Consider the following 18,839-nt stretch of genomic DNA (forward strand, 5'->3'; position numbering starts at 1 on the left):
TGTTATTTTTATTCACCAAATGTATAAACAGTAACTGAATGCATCCTACTCCATCATAAAATTGAATTCCATTTTTCCCTCTTCCCTTGTGCATATGTTCCTATCATTCTACTTTTTTTTCTTTTTTTTTTCATCTCTATATTTTCTCTCTCTGGATACTATTGCATCCTGTGGTTTCACTCCTGTGCAGATAAATGCTTGCAAATCTAGCCCAGAGGATTCTGTCTCCAGTCTCACTTTTATTATTGAGGATTAGATTAATAGTCACATAAATCTCAGATTTTCTCTAAGTCAGAAGTCAATAATTTACTTCTCAATCACTCCATGTCAGGTGTGACACCATAATTTTCCTACAATCTAATACACTTGAGTGGAAGGCTACTGAAAACTTACCTTTTAATTGAGAAATTTACCAGCTTTGTCACTTTATCTACTCAGTTTCTTTGCTAATGTCTCAGACTCAATATATCCAAAACACCTTCTCCATCTCCCCACAAACCAGCAACTTCTTTTACTTCAAGCTAAGGGCCTTCAGAGTCCCTATTTACTCTTCATTCTTCAATCATTTGCCACATTCAATAGAATCTAGCTCTACAATATCTGTAATTTCTCTCCACTGTTTTGTCTCACATTATTAATCTCCTGAATCGGGGCTTCTGACTTCTTGCCTCCACACCAAAGATTAGCTTTCTGAGAAGTCTCTTCACCTTCAATTTCTCATCCTTCACTCCTTTAAAATACTTTTTCTATACCTCATATCTCTGTGCTTCCCAAAGGTTTCAAAGGCTCCTTTTCCCTAACAAATTTGAGGTATCCTCTTAAGCATGCACTGATGGTCTTCTACGTCATGGCCAGTTTTATCTCCTGAAAATTCCTTGAACAGAGCCTATGTTTACACAAGCCTAGCCACTTTTCACAAAATCACCTTCAACCAGTAAAATCCTTTTCAAATGGCATCTCCTCTTCTGATTCTTCCAGCCCGATATCTTCTTTTCTTCTGTGAACTTTACCCCCTTGCATTTTCTAAGTGTTCAGTGATCCTCATCATCCTTGGAGATTATCTTACCCTTTGTTTTTCCACTGTCTTTGCCGCCACCCAATTTTAAGCTCCTTCCTGGCCAGATCTGGTCTAATTATCTTTACATTTCCAAAATGTATCATTGCAGTTTCTAAACCCAGTGCTCAATAACAATTATTATTTTTGAAGGAAAGCAACTACTCAAAGTTTCTATCTCTTTGCTGTTTGTCTTAGCAGATGCTTCCCCAATACAATACAGAATTATAATGAATTGAGTTCCAAGATTCTCAGTCAGCTGAATTAAACTGTGGATTACATAACTTTTCAAGGCGGTGAAATGGAGAAATTATTGTAATCCCCCTTGATTACTGGGACATGCATTCTGTGTGTGATTTTTTTTTTTTTTTTTTTTTGCGGTACGCGGGCCTTTCACTGTTGTGGCCTCTCCGGTTGCGGAGCACAGGCTCCGGACGCGCAGGCTCAGCGGCCATGGCTCACGAGCCCAGCCTTTCCGCGGCATGTGGGATCTTCCCGGACCGGGGCACGAACCCGCGTCCCCTGCATCAGCAGGCAGACTCTCAACCACTGCGCCACCAGGGAAGCCCCTGTGTGTTATTCTTCACATTCTCATTTTGAGACCTGAGGTTGTCTTTGTGAGGATAGTGTAAAATGATAGTGCACATAGACTTCCCAATTTGCAGGTAAGTTTTCAATAGCTATGCACTCTAATATAATGCTTAAATTGTAAAGATCATCTCACATTTCTCATTGAGAGGAATTGGAAAAATAGTTAATGGCTTTGGACATTGAGAAAATCTGAGTTTTATATGACTGTTCTTTAATTGAGGGCAAAGGACACGAGGAGTAACTCTCCATGTGGAAGTGGTGCTCAAAAGTACCTTTAATTATCAGGCTGTGGTCTAATCTCCCAGACTGGCTGAAGTGGAGGGAGGAGCAAGGGTATTTACAGCACCGCAAAGGCCTTATTCACCCCTGGACTTGACGCTCAGCTAAACTTGGAAATGCAATTGGTTTATTTTGTATAAATAAGCAAGAATGCTGGAAGAAACTAAATATCTTCATAAAACAAAACATTATGATACCAGAAACCCTTAGGAATAGCACTAATGCTTTTAAATGAAGGTTTTATTTGTCTCCAAGCTGCAAAAAGGAGTCACTAATGAGATGTCATTTAAATTCTAACACCTGTTTAATGGCAGTTTTTCTCTATCCCCAAAGAGTAACTGTTTATGAATGTTTGCAGTTTTCCAAGTGTATCTACAAGAATTGTTTTTTCATAAACAATGTGATGCCTTTCTTCCTCATATGCTACAGTTGCATTACAACGTATGATAAAAATTGTTGGTTGTGGCATTTTTGTATTAGATAGGTTTCAAAGATAGTGTTATTTCATACACTGAAACTTAAAATTTTATAATTCACATAGTAAATAGTTTACCAAGAAACTTCATGTTTTACAGCTCTATGAGTATATATTGGTATAAGAAAAAAATTCTGGTTGTACTTTTTAACTTAAATTTAAATAACGTGAAAAGACATTGCCGAAAAATATGTTTGCTCCTATATTCCCTGTTATGAAAATATATTTATAAATGAACATACATACACATAGATATTTAAGAGCTGCAAAAAAGAAATGCTTGTTGACTTCTTTCCTCAGACGATAAATAACTGAAAAAGTCAGAAATGAGACTGTAGCATTTCTTTTGTGATTTTATTCTTCTTGTGTAAACAATTTCTTATTCATGAAAGGAGTCCACAGCAACTACATTGCCATTTTTCTTTATGATTTCTCCATAAACTGATAGTGATGAGTAACAGATACTATATAGATGCATATATGAAAAAATTATTTACTATTGGAAATATTTTTCTTTAGGATCTGTCCCCCTTGGAATTTATAGCATTTTATATAGGCTACTTTTATGTTTAACATCCTTTAATAAAACTACTTGTACCTCAGTTAAATAAATGACATATAAGTTTATTTTAAATAAATTACCTCTATCTTGAGAAATTTAAATATAATTAATTTCTTTGGAGTAGCAGAGACGTTAGGCCATGGATTTTTACCAAAATGATTATATGAACTAAGAAAATGCTGGCTTCTAGGGAAGCTGTTAGGATCTCCTCTTTTAAAGTATATATATCTTTGAACTAATATGAGCTAGCATTTTGCTCTCTTAGCATGCTACATGTGTGACAAAGCAATCCTTGTTTGTGTCAGGAAAGCAGGAACTCATCTTGACAGAAGGTGAGACCAGGGCCTGTGGACTAAAGCGTCCTAAGAACTCTTTGGGATTTAAGCTGAATGCACTAGGCTTACTGTAAAAGAGAATGGTTGAGCCATAAATGCTCAAAATGTGGACTTGAGTAATTCTATAAAACCTAAATGTTCTTCACATTAAAGGAGGAAAGAAGGAAATTGTTGCAGATATGATTGGATTTCCCATTATGTTGAGAACAGTTCTAAATTTCTTCCTCATGATCATTAGTCCTTAGATTTCTTAGTACCAAATCATTTCTTTTTCTCCCCTCTTATGATTCCCCCTCCATGAGATTCTTGCCAGTTTAAGGTGCTCTTTTGAGTGAACAGAAGGACTGAATGTTTTTCAGTTTTTAAAATGCTTTCTCTCTCTCTCTCTCTCTCTCTCTCTCTCTCTCTCTCTCCCTCCACACACACACACACACACACACACACACACACACACACATACAAGACACTGAAGAACTGAAAAGTATCCATTTGCTCCTGGTTTATACAATTTTTATTTTTTAGGAGGGACCTCAGTGCTTAATCGGTGTTTTCTCTAATTATCCACTGGATTTATTCACAATCAGTTGACATATACCTTGCACTAAGCCAAGGGAAATAAGCATATTCTTTTCTCTGTACAGTTCCTTCCTGACTTATGAAAGCCGAATATCCATTCTGTATGGAGAGATGAATCAGCAATCCATATAATATCTATTCATCATACATATTTCACAAGGTGACATATTGTGGTGACTGCAAAGTTCTTACAAAAATAATATGGAAATCCGGAACTTGATCTGAAGTGTCAGAGAGCCTCTTACTATTATTTACCTTATCAGCTTTTGCTTTCTGAAATCAATGGAAGGGCATCAAGTTCAGCTAATCCATATTTCTGAGTATGAAATTGAATTTATAGTCTGTAGTATGTTGACTACCGCTTGCATTTAAGGCATAATTGATTTTTATTGAAAAGCCAGCAGGCACATCAAAAATTTCCACAAACCACAAGGATGTTAAATTTTACCCTGTTTAGATAATAGTGTGGCTTTATTTATCCTTTAAAATGAAGCTTTTATATTTATATCGGCACATGCTATGGAAGTGTGACTGATACCTTATGAAACCATCAATCCATGGTTCTGTAGAACTGTACTGCACAGAAATAAGGAACTTTAGATTTCTAAGGTAAATGTCTATGGTTGGCTTGTTTTAAGGATAAATGGATAAATGGAATAATAAATCTCGCACCATATCATGTCATGTGGCAAAGTTTTTGGGTTTTTTTTCCATTTAAACAACTGCTTACACGATTATTTCTTTTCCCTCAGATTCCTTCTGCATCTCATTTTTCCTTCTGTTTTATAAATTATATTTTTGTATCTGGATTAATTGTTTATGCATGTGAAATGTAATTCCTAAGGACTAAATCTATTCTTTCTATTTTTTTATGTTGATAGTCAACCTTAGCGTTCATGATACTCCATTAAGTGAATTTCACTCAAATGTCCCCAACTGATGTGCTAAGTCCATTTATTTTTAACTAAAAGTTACGATTAGAAGACTCTTGTGTGCTCCTGCCGCAGAATTCGTAAACTCAATGTCAAATGCATGGTGGATTTTTAAAAAAAAATCAAGCTTTGCCTCACCTTAGCAAAACAAAACAAAATAGAAGCAAAAAAAATGCAGGTAGCATCATTTGTTTTAGCCCTCCTTCTTCTGTAATCCTATAGAAGTAGTTCTTACTGGGAAACAATATCACTGTAAAGAGAATTTGGGGAATTTGTGAGGGTGTATTAGGTTTTTACAAATATTAGGTGGAGTGGCACAGGGACCACCACTGACTTGGTGAACCAAGGAATGCTAGACATTTGCAACTTGCAGGAGTTTTCAGCACATTGAAATATTGTTCCATGCCTGAAGGACTTTTGATTATCTTATCAGATATTCATGTAGATGAAAAACCTATGTATTATTATCTACAATTAAAACCTACTTCTATTTTACGTGTAATTTTAAAAGATTGTTCACATTTTCATGTACACTGAATTTTTCAAAATTCAAGCTATTATGTAAATTTAGAGAAAATTGTTGTCTTGAACTTTACCAATTGCTGGTCACTGGCAGCAACTACCTTCATGGTGTTTGCTCCATCAATACAACAATCTCGTGTAGGTTTGCCTTGGTAGCTGATGTGTTTACAAATTTGCAAGGTTCTCTTAGTTATCAGACTTGACTTCTTTGTGTCTTCATTATGTAGCAATGCTCAGGTATTTACATTTCAAAATACTTGCTATTTTATTATGAAGAACTTTCTTTTTATTTCTCTTTTATAGTCGGGGCATTGTACTGATTTTTTAAATGATGTGCTTAGAATGGTTATAAGATCTACAAATTTTATGTCACTATAGTAAATGGGTTATAAAATATTTGTTATAAAAAGGAGGCACTAAGTCTGATAAGGTTGAGAACAATTGCCTTTTGGCATCAAGGCGTGAATGCATTAGTTAGAAAATTTTTTCAATGATAAATCTAGAGATTATTTTAATAGAACACTTATTCCCAATGAGGAGAGTAGTATCTCAGGGATTTTAAATATGTGGTGATAAGCCCTTAGTGCCTACCTTCTTACGTGTATGGATGAAGAGTGTTCAAAACAATTTGTCATGTGCACAGAAATACAAAAGATGAAACCTAAAGAGATTATACATTAGTCTCTTAAGAGTAAAACTGACAGAGAGAAGCAGTATACCTTTCACAGAGGCAGATATTTTCAAAGCAATGTGTGACAGGTACAGGGACAAATCCCGTTAATAAGTAAGAGGATTTGTGCTTGGCTCTGTCACATGCAACTTTGAAAACCTACCCTCAAACTGTCTATAAATTTTCATGCCCATCTTTTTCACCTTGCTTTTTCCAGAACGTCTGATTTTCTTGTACACCATTTTCCCCTGCTTTATCTCGTGGCATCCTTTAATAATTTTTAGAGGTAGTATGTGTACTATGATTTTGTGCCTATTTTATTGTTAACAAAATAATATTTGCTGATTTTTCACTGTCCCTTTCACTGCTTTGTTATAGGACATTTTTATACCCCTTATGACTTCTAAATATAAAAAAATCTGCCTCATGGAAATTAAGGAGGAAAGCAGCATTTATCACATTGGTTAGTTTTCTCTTTTAATATGTAGTTTTTTTTAAAAAAAAACATTAAAAATGTAATGCTGTGATATGTGAATGATACATTATCTGGAAAGAAAAAGTTGTTCATTTCTTTTAGTTACGAATTTTTTAAAATCAATGATTAAACCTAGAGATATTTAACTTTTTTGCAAAATAGAATCAAAACCAACTTCAATTCCAATGACTGATGGGCTACCTCTGCTTCTGAACATTGACATTGGTGCCTCATCGCATGTGAATATGCTGATGGAAGTAGAGAAACAGAAGTGTTTGCTGGAACATCTTTTGGTCTATAACTTGGTGCTAGTGATGCAGCACTCTTTTTCATTCTGTCAAAGATGATTTTCTTTCTGGCAGTTTATATTTGGTAACTTGATGTTGAAGTAAAATAATTCTATGGTACTTTTCTTCTGCGAAATATTTAATAATAAATAAAAATCTGGAGATTTTGCTGGTAGGAATCAAGTACTTCAAAGTTCAGTATTATTTTAAGATGATGAGTTTCTGAAAAACAGTTGTTCATGAAAGGTGTTTTAAAGTGGGCAGTTCCAAACACATCATTGCTCTATGGAATTTCTGGTTTTCTGCCTCAAGAATATTATCGATACCTAGAACCTATTGAACTGGAAGTGTTTTCTAGAGGATTAGCAATATACATAGGACACCACTTTCCTTGATCATCTTTAAATACAGACCTAGGTCATCCTTCCATAGCATCCAACAGCTGGATGAAAAGTAGAAAACTAAGCTAATCTGCCAGATGGTTTGTCTACATTAAACCAGCATCTGGATATTTTTTAAACATTTAGATGATTGGCTGAGTTTTTCACATTACATCTGCATATTTTTGGCACTTCATTGCTGTGTGTGTGTATGTGTGTGTGTACACGCTCAGGCGAGCATGTGTGCAGAGAAACATGCTACCACTCAGAACAAGCCAGAAAATAGAGCAATGGGTTTTGAACTTCACACATCCTTATTTATCATCTTGAACTATAATCAAAATGAAATATAAGAGTGTATAGCAATTGTTCTATTGGTGGCATATTATGGTTCTATGAAAATTTGAAAGTATGGTATCTTACCAACATATACATTCCCATTGCTTTTTATAGGTTTTATTTGCAACAGACCAATTCTGAAAGATGTTAGGGTCTGGCCATCACTCTGTCATTGCATGTTGGTGTGACTGTGAACTATATGATTAATGCTACAAATATTTACTGTGAACCTGCTTCGGGAAACAGGATTCTGGGATGAACCAAATGCAGACACCCCTGCCCTTAAGGAAGATATCAAACAAACCCTGAAGTACATGATGAAGACTAATAAATTGGAGTACACATTTGTTGTGCTTTAGGAACATAAGTGAACGTAAAACTCCAACTAAGAGAGTCCTAGAAGTCCTTATGGAGAAAACACCATTGAGAGGGCCTCAAAGGATGGGCAGGACTTGGTACGTGGGGATGAGCAGAATCCCCAGGGTGAGAAAGCACTGAATGTCTTTGGGAAGCAGCTCTACACTTTGGCCAGCATGTTAGGAGCATTTCTATGACACGAATTGCATGCTCAGTTCACTCAGATAATAGCAGGCCGTGCTAAGGAGTATGAATTTTAAGCTACGTCAATAAGGTAATTTTGAGATATTTGACTATGACATAAAATGACGGATGCTGGGCAATGAGAAGTAACCTGGGCAGGAGTTAGAGGAAGATAGATTGGCATGGGGAAACATAGCTTCAAGGAAGCTGACAAAGAAAGTAAAATATGTTATGTTTCATGAATTTGCAAGACATCCTTTCTATGTCTAAGTTTACTCATCAATAAGATCAATGGACTGGACTAGATTTATTTTATAGTCCTGCTCCAGCTTTTATTTTCTGAATCAATATTTTCTAAATTGTGTTCTATTGAATGCTATTTCTGCTAGATAATAACATGTGCTATGTTAATTAAAAGAAGAAGAGTTCTGTGATCAAACAATATTAGGAAACACTGAGTAAAACAATAATAGTTTGTTTTTGAGAGGACTTCTCAGAGCCTTATGCTGATAAAGTTCATGAATGGTTTTTATACATTTCCAAGGTGGAAAGTATATGTGTACTGCTTTCCAAGATTATGTGACCATAGACCCTTCTAGCTTACATCTTTTGGTGTCAGGGTTTTATGAAATATATGTATTTTATTGCTTGTCCCACTATACATAATAGATTCTCTACTGAAATTGGAATAGGCTTTGGTTATCTGTTTTAGGTGATCCATGCAATGTAACTTCAGAAACTCAGGTGGTAATTGCAAGAATTTCAGTGGAATCTTTTCCCCTCATACATTAACAGCCATGTAGGAAAGACATATAAGGTGTGCATTCAGCTCGCACGACATGCAGCTGATATTTGAAGGTGGAATCATTTCCTCAACTATCAAAGGAGAAGTTTGGTGCTTCTTATAGTGGACTATTGTGATACCCAAACTCTTGAGTAAAAGTATTCCTCCTTTGTTTGGAAAGATAAGTCTCTGACTTATCAGGCACTTTTTGGAGGAGGAAAGACATAGGGTAGTGAGAAAGGAGAGATCAGCTGACTAGTAGACTGGTGCCATCAACCCCTGGCTATCAATGGGGTGGTAGATGTCATGACCAGAAGGGCCACACATCTATCGAAGTAAGCTTGAAATTATCCCCTCAGAAGAGAAGAGTTTTATGGAGAGTCTTAAGTAAGATAGGACACCTGTCAGAGAAAAATAAGGAAATTGTTCCAGATGGTTGAGATTGTGAGAAGAAGGCGAAGAGTTCAGAGGAGGCAATGACTGGAGAGAAAAAGAAGAGGAGAAGTGTTGAAAATCCTTGGGGGCTTGGACAGGTAGCTTCAGCTTCATCTGAATGACAATGAGATTCCAGTGAAGAAACCCAATAAAAAAGAAATTCTAAGTACTTTAGCATGCAAAACCAACCTTTTAGAGATATCACTCAGAATTGACTAGAAGGAGTTGTCAGGTAGGAGAAGTTCATAATAACATGACATCACATTTAAAAGGAGAAGAGATCCAAGTGCAATGTACGCTGTCATTGGTTGCTTTTCCCCCGTTTACTGTCGCCTCTTTACACCTTGCTGCTCAATGTACTAACAGTTCCCTCTACTGTCTATTTTTTTTTTTTTTTTTGGCGGTACACGGGCCTCTCACTGTTGTGGCCTCTCCCGTTGCGGAGCACAGGCTCCGGACGCGCAGGCTCAGCGGCCATGGCTCACGGGCCTAGCCGCTCTATGGCATGTGGGATCTTCCCGGACCGGGGCACGAACCCGTGTCCCCTGCATCGGCAGGCGGACCCTCAACCACTGCGCCACCAGGGAAGCTCCCTCTACTGTCTATTAGCAAGATGGTGATAGTGCAGTCAACACTGCCTGATAGTATTTGCTACCTTAACCATCTTAGAGAAATGCTGAAATGAGGCATATGCTTTTTTTATTAACGACTCTTCAGACTTGGAAGCATGACAAGTTACGTGTTTATTCGTTTTTAAAATATCAAAATACATCTCTTCAGATACTGAAAATAAGTATTTAACTCTACCTAAACCTGAATTTCCTCAGATCTGCTACAACAAAACAACACAAAAGGACTGGTCTCTTTCTGTTCCTACAACATACTTGGAAGTGAAAAGTCAGGGATATATGTTTCAGCTATAACATCAGCAGCCTATCCAAGCACTCTGGCACTACAGTTGCATGTGTAACCTGGGCCCAAGGTGTTCTAGCCATGTGATCTCGGCCAAGTTATTTATCCTTGGTCTTCGTTGGTTTATTTATCTTTAAAAGTAATATTTTCACTAATAGAGTTGCTAATATTGAAAAATAAAGTGTATGTAAAGACCTTGGTATAGTTCTGGGACCACGGTAAGGTTCAAATTCTGCTACTTTAGCTCCTGGATTTCTTTCATTCATTTAAACATTAATCACTTTCTAAGTGCTGGGGATACAACAGTATGCAAAACAGACAAAGTTCCTGCCCTTATCAAAATTATATTCCAGTTATGGAACATCTACAATAAAAAAGCAAGGAACATATGGTATATCAGCTATTGATAAATGCTGTGGCATTAGGAGTCAAATTACTGTTTTTTGTTTTTTTGTTTCTTCAATCATTGGTAGTTTTCCTGGATAACCTAAAGCAGTGATTGATTTATCCACATGGCTATGGGTGCATTTCCCTACTGAATGAATGTGAAGGTGGTTGGGTTACAGTCAGGATATAGCAGTATGATCATATAATTTATGGACCAAACCAGGACGCTTTTAGGAGTGAAAGGGGAGCTGTGGGTATCACATAGGGACAATAGATGCAAATGGGGACTGTCTCAGGTAAACTAGGGAGATACAATTACCCCAGTAATTGGGGACTTGAGCAGAAGCATTTCTGGCAGGCAGTGCTGATGTCAGTGTAGTTTCATGTAGGTAGCATTAGGCAAAAATGATGTAGCCCAAGTAGTAAACGTCTGGACAGGGTAGGATTGATAGTGGCTTGAGGCTAAACAGGATTCATAAAGAAAGTAGCTCAGAGTCAACTGAAAAGTTCTTGTCCTGATGGAAGTAAGCTGCTGGGGGCTGGCTGTTTCTATCCTGCCCTGCCCAACTGCAAGGTGGGCAGGTTCCAACCTTATGTGGGTCCTCCTGGCTCGGCAGCCTGGCCCCTGTGGGTCAGGTAGCTGTCCTTCATGGAGGAAGAGGAGGCCACAGTGAGCCCAGGCTGGATGACGAGGAGAGTAATCTCGTGCCTTTCTGAGGTTTAGTGATTGGCAGGGAGTGGTTTTAGGCTCCTCGGAGACTGGGTGAGGTTTTAGTCCTTAGAGTCTCTGGACTGTCCTTGTTGAGGTCCTGTTTTCCCAAGCACCCTGTCTCCCTTCTCTTGAGCTTTCCACCGCCTTGTTCAACTCTCCCTCTGCCTTGGATTAGGGGAAAGCCCCTGATAACGGAGAGTCCTCTGAATAGGGATAATGAAGAAAACCTCTACTTGAGTTTCACAGGAAAAAAAAAAAGCTGAAAGTTTCTAAGTGTGAGTGAAGTCATGACTGGCACTTGGGTCCTTTTCTCTTTCCCTTGAGTCAGGTGTTTGTTGTCAACTCTTACTAAAAGTAATCGTAGTTCTGATGTGTATAGTATTTTAAGTGTCAAAATGCTTTTAAAAATCTACTTTAATTGATGACAATGGCCTTGTCAGATGTATTGTTAGGTATCATCATTGTCTTTTCTGTGTTTACTGCTAACCCTATTTTATAGGCATTGGGTAGTACAAGAAGACTTATATAGGAAAGTTAAGAGGAGAGTCTGGACTGAAACTTTGGACTATTCTGATCTCTAGAGGATATCTCTACATTCATTAAACACACAGCACGTTTGTGCTTAAACATACTCTAAAGAGACCATGCTTGCTTAATAATTTTCATACTATTTGTTTAAGTTCGGATTTATCATTTGCAATCTATTTTCTTCAGCAAAGGAATTAAGTCATTCCTTCTTTTCTTTATCTTCCATTTTAGCCATCCAACCAACACATATAGCTCAAATGCTTTTTGAGGAATGGCACAGACTTACGTGCTAATCTAGATACAACAGAAGTATAAGAAATGATCCTTAGCCTTTTCATTGAAATGATATAATTCAAATAGCTTCCATGCAGAAGACACTTTTGACAATTACATGGTTTTTGTTTTTAGGTAGCAATAATAATCATTACACCAAAAACAGCAATATTTACACTGTTCTAAATACTTTACATCTATCATCTATTTAAAGTTTACAGTGTATCTATGAGTTAGGTATTACTGTTATCCCCACTATAGAGATGAGGGAGGTTAAGAAAATTTCCTGAATTTGGACTTGACTCTCTTCAGAGGTTATTCTCTTAACTATTTGCTGTCACTCACTGGTGCAAAATGAATTAATTCAGCATACCATGGAGAAGAGTGGGGACTGTCAGTCACACTGTTTTCATATTAATTTCTGGTCCTGTAACTGACCAGCAGCATGGTTTGGACATGCCATTTGTAGCACTCAGCTTCTGCATCTTTAACTGCAAACTAGGGACAATAGAGGCTACTTTGGGACATTGCAAGGACTAAATTCATCTCTCCTCTTGACTAATTAATTCTTCTCACTTTTTTTGACCACCTACTATGTTCCAGGCACTGTTCTTGGTGTTAAGGAAAACATAGGTGAGCAAAAGAGGCATGGTTCTGGTCCTTGAGAAGCGTGTAGCCAAGCAAGATAGAGAAACAGAAAAAATGTAAGCAGGTAGAAAAACAGCAAATTACAGCATGTGCTATACAAGGAATGGAATAAGGAGATGAGAAATGAAAGGGTCACATTGATAGATTACCAATTCCATGGGTATAGTGGTTGCATCTGTCCAGTTCATCACCGTATCCTCAATGCCTGGAATATTATGAGCATTCAAGAAATATTAATTGAATGAATATATAAATGAAAGAAAAAAAAGTAGAAATGTCTTAAGGGACAGCTTCTTTAAAGAGTGAGATATAAGTTAAGATCTAAAATATGAGAAGGTTGACCATGTCACATACAGGGAAAAAACACTTTCTAGGTAAAGAAAATACATGAACAAAAATCCAGAAGTGGGCGAGGAAGTTCGTCATTCTCTACCTTGGCACTGGATGGAGGGAAAAATGCCCCCTGAGAATATGAAACCCTTGAATTCGGGTCCCAGGCCAGAATATCGGGCAGGAAATGTTGCTCTGAAGAGACGTTCCCTCAACTCAGACCACATAGAATAGACACAGATAGAGCCCTAGGAAGAAGAGGGTTACTCTTTAAAATTACACAATATGATATCCTATACTGAGTAAGAATTCACAGACATTCACAGAAGGATGAGAGACACAACAAATTCAGATAGTAGAATAGCCTGATGAATAAAATAATAAGCATGTTTAAAATAATTAATGACATAGAGCAAAACTCAATAAAGCTATATACAAATATGAAGCAAATATTTTAATATAGCTTTGAATATCTTTTACATTCTTTTTGTTAGTTACTATTAAAGTTATATTAATACCACCATACACACAGCTGCTAATCAACAGGAACAGTTCAGAACATAAAACTCTGACCTTATATATTAGACTTGGCAGCAGTTGCCCATTTACACATATTAGTTGCATTATTTCCTGCCCTGAAATTTCCAATTTTATATTGTTTTATTTAATGTGCATTTCAGTTCTTCACCATGTCAAGCATACACACAATGGTTTATATTTAGTATTCTCTGAGAACACAAAGGAAAACTAAAAGCAGAGGCCTATGATTGATTGTACGTTTAAATAAATGCACTGCAGATTGAGACAAATGCGCCAAGTGTGTGTGTTTCAATCACTGTATCCTCACACAATTGAATAAACACACATGTACAATACAATGCTTAATTGAGTGCAGCAAGTGCATTTATTTTAGTGATTGCACCATTGCATATTCAAGCAAATGCACTGAGTTCACTTTGGTGGAGCTGAAGTTCTATACACATATATAAGTTTTAAATCTTTCACTGACTTTGATAGATCACAAATACCCACATATTTTTAAATGATTGAAATGAAGTGTTTTATATCACAAAATTTACTTTCGATGGATTTAAATAAATTTGAAAAACAATCTGGTTATTAACTCCCTAAAGAAAAAAAACTTAAAAAGCTCTAAACATTTTTTTCTTAAAATGTCACTCTCGTCTCAGTGAGGATGAAACAGGACATTTCCTCTGTGCCCGAGTAGCTTTTCTATGACTATCTTGTCTGGAAATTGCAATTTCAACTCTTTAAGCATCAAGCATTGGACTCATTTTGCTTTAGGATTGTTTGCACATCTTCGATCAAATTCAGTATCACCTCATGCATGCATGCACATCTGAGGGCCAAATCTGGGCTATTAGGCCTAAAGACCCAAATGGGTCTTACTAGCTTCTTTCATGCCTCCTTCATGCTCTATTTACATAAATGTTCTTTTTCAGAAATGCTGCCATACACAGATTTCGATGTCATTTCCATTAGTACCATCTTGAAAGGAAGAAAAAAGAAAACAAAAGCTAAATAGTAGTCCTTGCTTTACTGTGTCAGCTTTCTAACATCTGTTTCATTTTCCAGGTGTGATGGACAGGTGGTAATAAATGTTCAGTACCAGGTACCCAAAAAAGAGGTTGCTCAAGTACCAAGTATTACAGTTTGATCCTCTTTTCTTGAATGCATTGGTTTTCATTATAAATGTCTTTCTTTAGTAGGTACTTTAAAAAGAAATAAGCTGTTAACTCTTCACATTGAGGATTTATTAGTTGGAAAAATTCTTCTGATAGATACTTCTCACAGAAATCTTACAATGTTAGTCTAGGGGAGTAAGTTCTGTAAATTTAATTCCAGGCAATGTTACTTGGGAAAAAGATACTTTTCCAGATATGTTTGGAAAAAATATACATGCTGACAATATTAGCTAACTTTGATTAAGTGCTTACTCTATGCTTTGCCTGCATTAATTGGTTTGAGGTCCTGTGTTTGACCCCATTTTCCAGATTAGGAAACAGTTTACAATGTAAAATAACTTCCTCGTACATTTCCCACATAAAGATGCACAGAATCCATTAACTAAAAACTCCTGTCATAGGGCTTCCCTGGTGGCGCAGTGGTTGGGAGTCCACCTGCCGATGCAGGGGACAGGGGTTCATGCCCGCACGTCCGGAGCCTGTGCTCCGCAACAGGAGAGGCCACAACAGTGAGAGGCCCACATACTGCAAAAAAAAAAAGTCCTGTCATGATTAACCTGGTTAATTTTATTTAGCTCAGTTTTCCCCAAGCTTATTATATGATGGAACATTTGCATGTAAGAGTCTTTTTACATCACACAGGACGTACTTTATGACACTTTAGGAAAATGAAAATAAAAGATTTACCACCTTTATAGGTTTTAATTTAAAAATGCCTATCCATGCACAGACATAGAACAATATGGTTTTTGGATAAACTTGCTGATCGGTTTTGTTAAATGACAGATCATTTTGATGAGAAATCAGTCAAATTGGTTGCTTGAAGATGGCTATTTTTTTAACATCTTTATTGGAGTATAATTTATTATAGTATTGGAGTTTATTGGAGTATAATTGCTTTACAATGGTGTGTTAGTTTCTGCTTTATAACAAATTGAATCAGCTATACATATACATATATCCCCGTATCTCCTACCTCTTGTGTCTCCCTCCCACTCTCCCTATCCCACCCCTCTAGGTGGTGACAAAGCACGGAGCTGATCTCCCTGTGCTATGCGGCTGCTTCCCAATAGCTATCTATTTTACATTTGGTAGTGTATATATGTCCATGCCACTCTCTTCACCCCAGCTTACCCTTCCCACTCCCCATGTCCTCAGGTCCATTCTCTACATCTGTGTCTTTATTCCTGTCCTGCCCCTAGGTTCATCACTACCACTTTTTTGTTTGTTTTGATTCCATATATATGGAATTCCATATATATGTGTTAGCATACGGTATTTGTTTGTCTCTTTCTGACTTACTTCACTCTGTATGACAGACTCTAGGTCCATCCACCTCACTACAAATAACTCAACTTCGTTTCTTTTTATGGCTGAGTAATATTCCATTGTATATATGTGCCACATCTTCTTTATCCATTCATCTGTTGATGGCCACTTGGGTTGCTTCCATATCCTGGCTATTGAAAATAGTGCTTCAGTGAACATTGTGGTACATGTCTCTTTTTGAATTATGGTTTTCTCAGGGTATATGCCCAGTAGTGGGATTGCTGGGTCCTATGGTAGTTCTATTTTTAGTTTTTTAAGGAACCTCCATACTGTTCTCCATAGTCGCTGTATCAATTTACATTCCCATCAACAGTGCAAGAGTGTTCCCTTTTCTCCACACCCTCTCCAGCATTTATTGTTTGTAGATTTTTTGATGATGGCCATTTTGACCGGTGTGAGGTGATACCTCATTGTAGTTTTGATTTGCAATTCTCTAATGATTAGTGATGTTGAGCATCCTTTCATGTGTTTGTTGGAATCTGTATATCTTCTTTGGAGAAATGTCTGTTTAGGTCTTCTGCCCATTTTTGGATTGGGTTGTTTGTTTTTTTGATATTGAGCTGCTTGAGCTACTTTTATATTTTGGAGATTAATCCTTTGTCAGTTGCTTCATTGGCAAATATTTTCTCCCATTCTGAGGGTTGTCTTTTGGTCTTGTTTATGGTTTCCTTTGCTGTGCAAAAGCTTTGAAGTTTCATTAGGTCCCATTTGTTTATTTTTGTTTTTATTTCCATTTCTCTAGGAGGTCAGACAAAAACGATCTTGCTGTGATTTATGTCATAGAGTGTTCTGCCTATGTTTTCCTCTAAGAGTTTTGTCTGGCCTTACATTTAGGTCTTTAATCCATTTTGAGTTTATTTTTGTGTATGGTGTTAGGGAGTGTTCTAATTTCATTCTTTTACATGTAGCTGTCCAGTTTTCCCAGCACCACTTATTGAAGAGGCTGTCTTTTTTCCGTTGTATATTCTTGCCTCCTTTATCAAAAATAAGCTGACTATATGTATGTGGGTTTATCTCTGGGCTTTCTGTCCTTTTCCATTGATCTATATTTCTGTTTTGTGCCAGTACCATACTGTCTTGATTACTGTAGCTTTGTAGTATACTCTGAAGGCAGGGAGCCTGATTCCTCCAGCTCCGTTTTTCTTTCTCAAGATTGCTTTGGTTATTTGGGGTCTTTTGTGTTTCCATACAAATTGTGAAATTTTTTGTTCTAGTTCTGTGAAAAATGCCAGTGGTAGTTTTATAGGGATTGCATTGAATCTGTAGATTGCTTTGGGTAGTATAGTCATTTTCACAATGTTGATTCTTCCAATCCAAGAACATGGTATATCTCTCCATCTGCTTGTATCATCTTTAATTTCTTTCATCAGTGTCTTATAGTTTTCTGCATACAGGTCTTTTGTCTCCTTAGGTAGGTATATTCCTAGGTATTTTATTCTTTTTGTTGCAGTGGTAAATGGGAGTGTTTCCTTAATTTCTCTTTCATATTTTTCATCATTGGTGTATAGGAATGCAAGCGCTTTCTGTGCATTAATTTTGTATCCTCCTACTTTACCTAATTCATTGATTAGTTCTAGTAGTTTACTGGTCACATCTTTAGGATTTTCTATGTGTAGTGTCATATCATCTGCAAACAGTGACAGCTTTACTTCTTCTTTTCCGATTTGGATTCCTTTTATTTCTTTTTCTTCTCTGATTGCTGTGGCTAGAACTTCCAAAGCTGTGTTGAATAATAGTGGTGAGAGTGGGCAATCTTGTCTTGTTCCTGATCTTAGTGGAAATGATTTCAGTTTTTCGCCATTGAAAACAATGTTGGCTGTGGGTTTGTCATATATGGCCTTTATTATGTTGCGATAAGTTCCTCCTGTGCCTACTTTCTAGAGGGTTTTTACCATTAATCAGTGTTGAATTTTGTCGAAAGCTTTTTCTGCATCTATTGAGATGATAATATGGTTTTTCTCCATCAGTTTGTCAATATGGTGTATCACATTGATTGATTTGTTTACTTTAAAGAATCCTTACTTTCCTGGGATAAACCCCACTTGATCATGGTGTATGATCCTTTTAATGTGCCATTGGATTTTGTTTGCGAGTATTTTGTTGAGGATTTTTGCACCTATGTTCTTCAGTGATATTGCCCTGTAGTTTTCTTTTTTTGTGACATCTTTGTCTGGTTTTGGTATCAGGGTGATGGTGGCCTCGTAGAATGAGTTTGCAAGTGTTCCTCCTCTGCTATATTTTGGAAGAGTTTGAGAAGGATAGGTGTTAGCTCTTCTCTAAATGTTTGATAGCATTCGCCCATGAAGCCATCTGGTCCTGGGCTTTTGTTTGCTGGTAGATTTTTAAACACATTTGAATATCTGTGCTTGTGATTTGCCTGTTTATATTTTCCGTTTCTTCCTAGTTCAGTCTTGGCAGGTTGTTCTTTTCTAAGAATTTCTCCATTTCTTCCAGGTTGTCCATTTTATTGGCATATAGTTGCTTGTAGTAATCTCTCATGATCCTTTGTATATCTGCAGTGTCAGTTGTTACTTCTCCTTTTTCATTTTTAATTCTGTTGCTTTGAGTCTTTTCCCTCTCTTTCTTGATGAGTCTGGCTAATGGTTTATCAATTTTGTTTATCTTCTCAAAGAACCAGCTTTCAGTTTTATTGATCTTTGCTATCATTTCCTTCATGTCTCTTTCATTTATTTCTGATCTGATCTTTATGATTTCTTTCCTTCTGCTAACATTGGGGTCTTTTTGTTCTTCTTTCTCCAATTGCTTTAGGTGTAAGGT

Source organism: Grampus griseus (assembly GCF_964374135.1).
Source record: "Grampus griseus genome assembly, chromosome: 13".
NCBI classification, from domain to species: domain Eukaryota; kingdom Metazoa; phylum Chordata; class Mammalia; order Artiodactyla; family Delphinidae; genus Grampus; species Grampus griseus.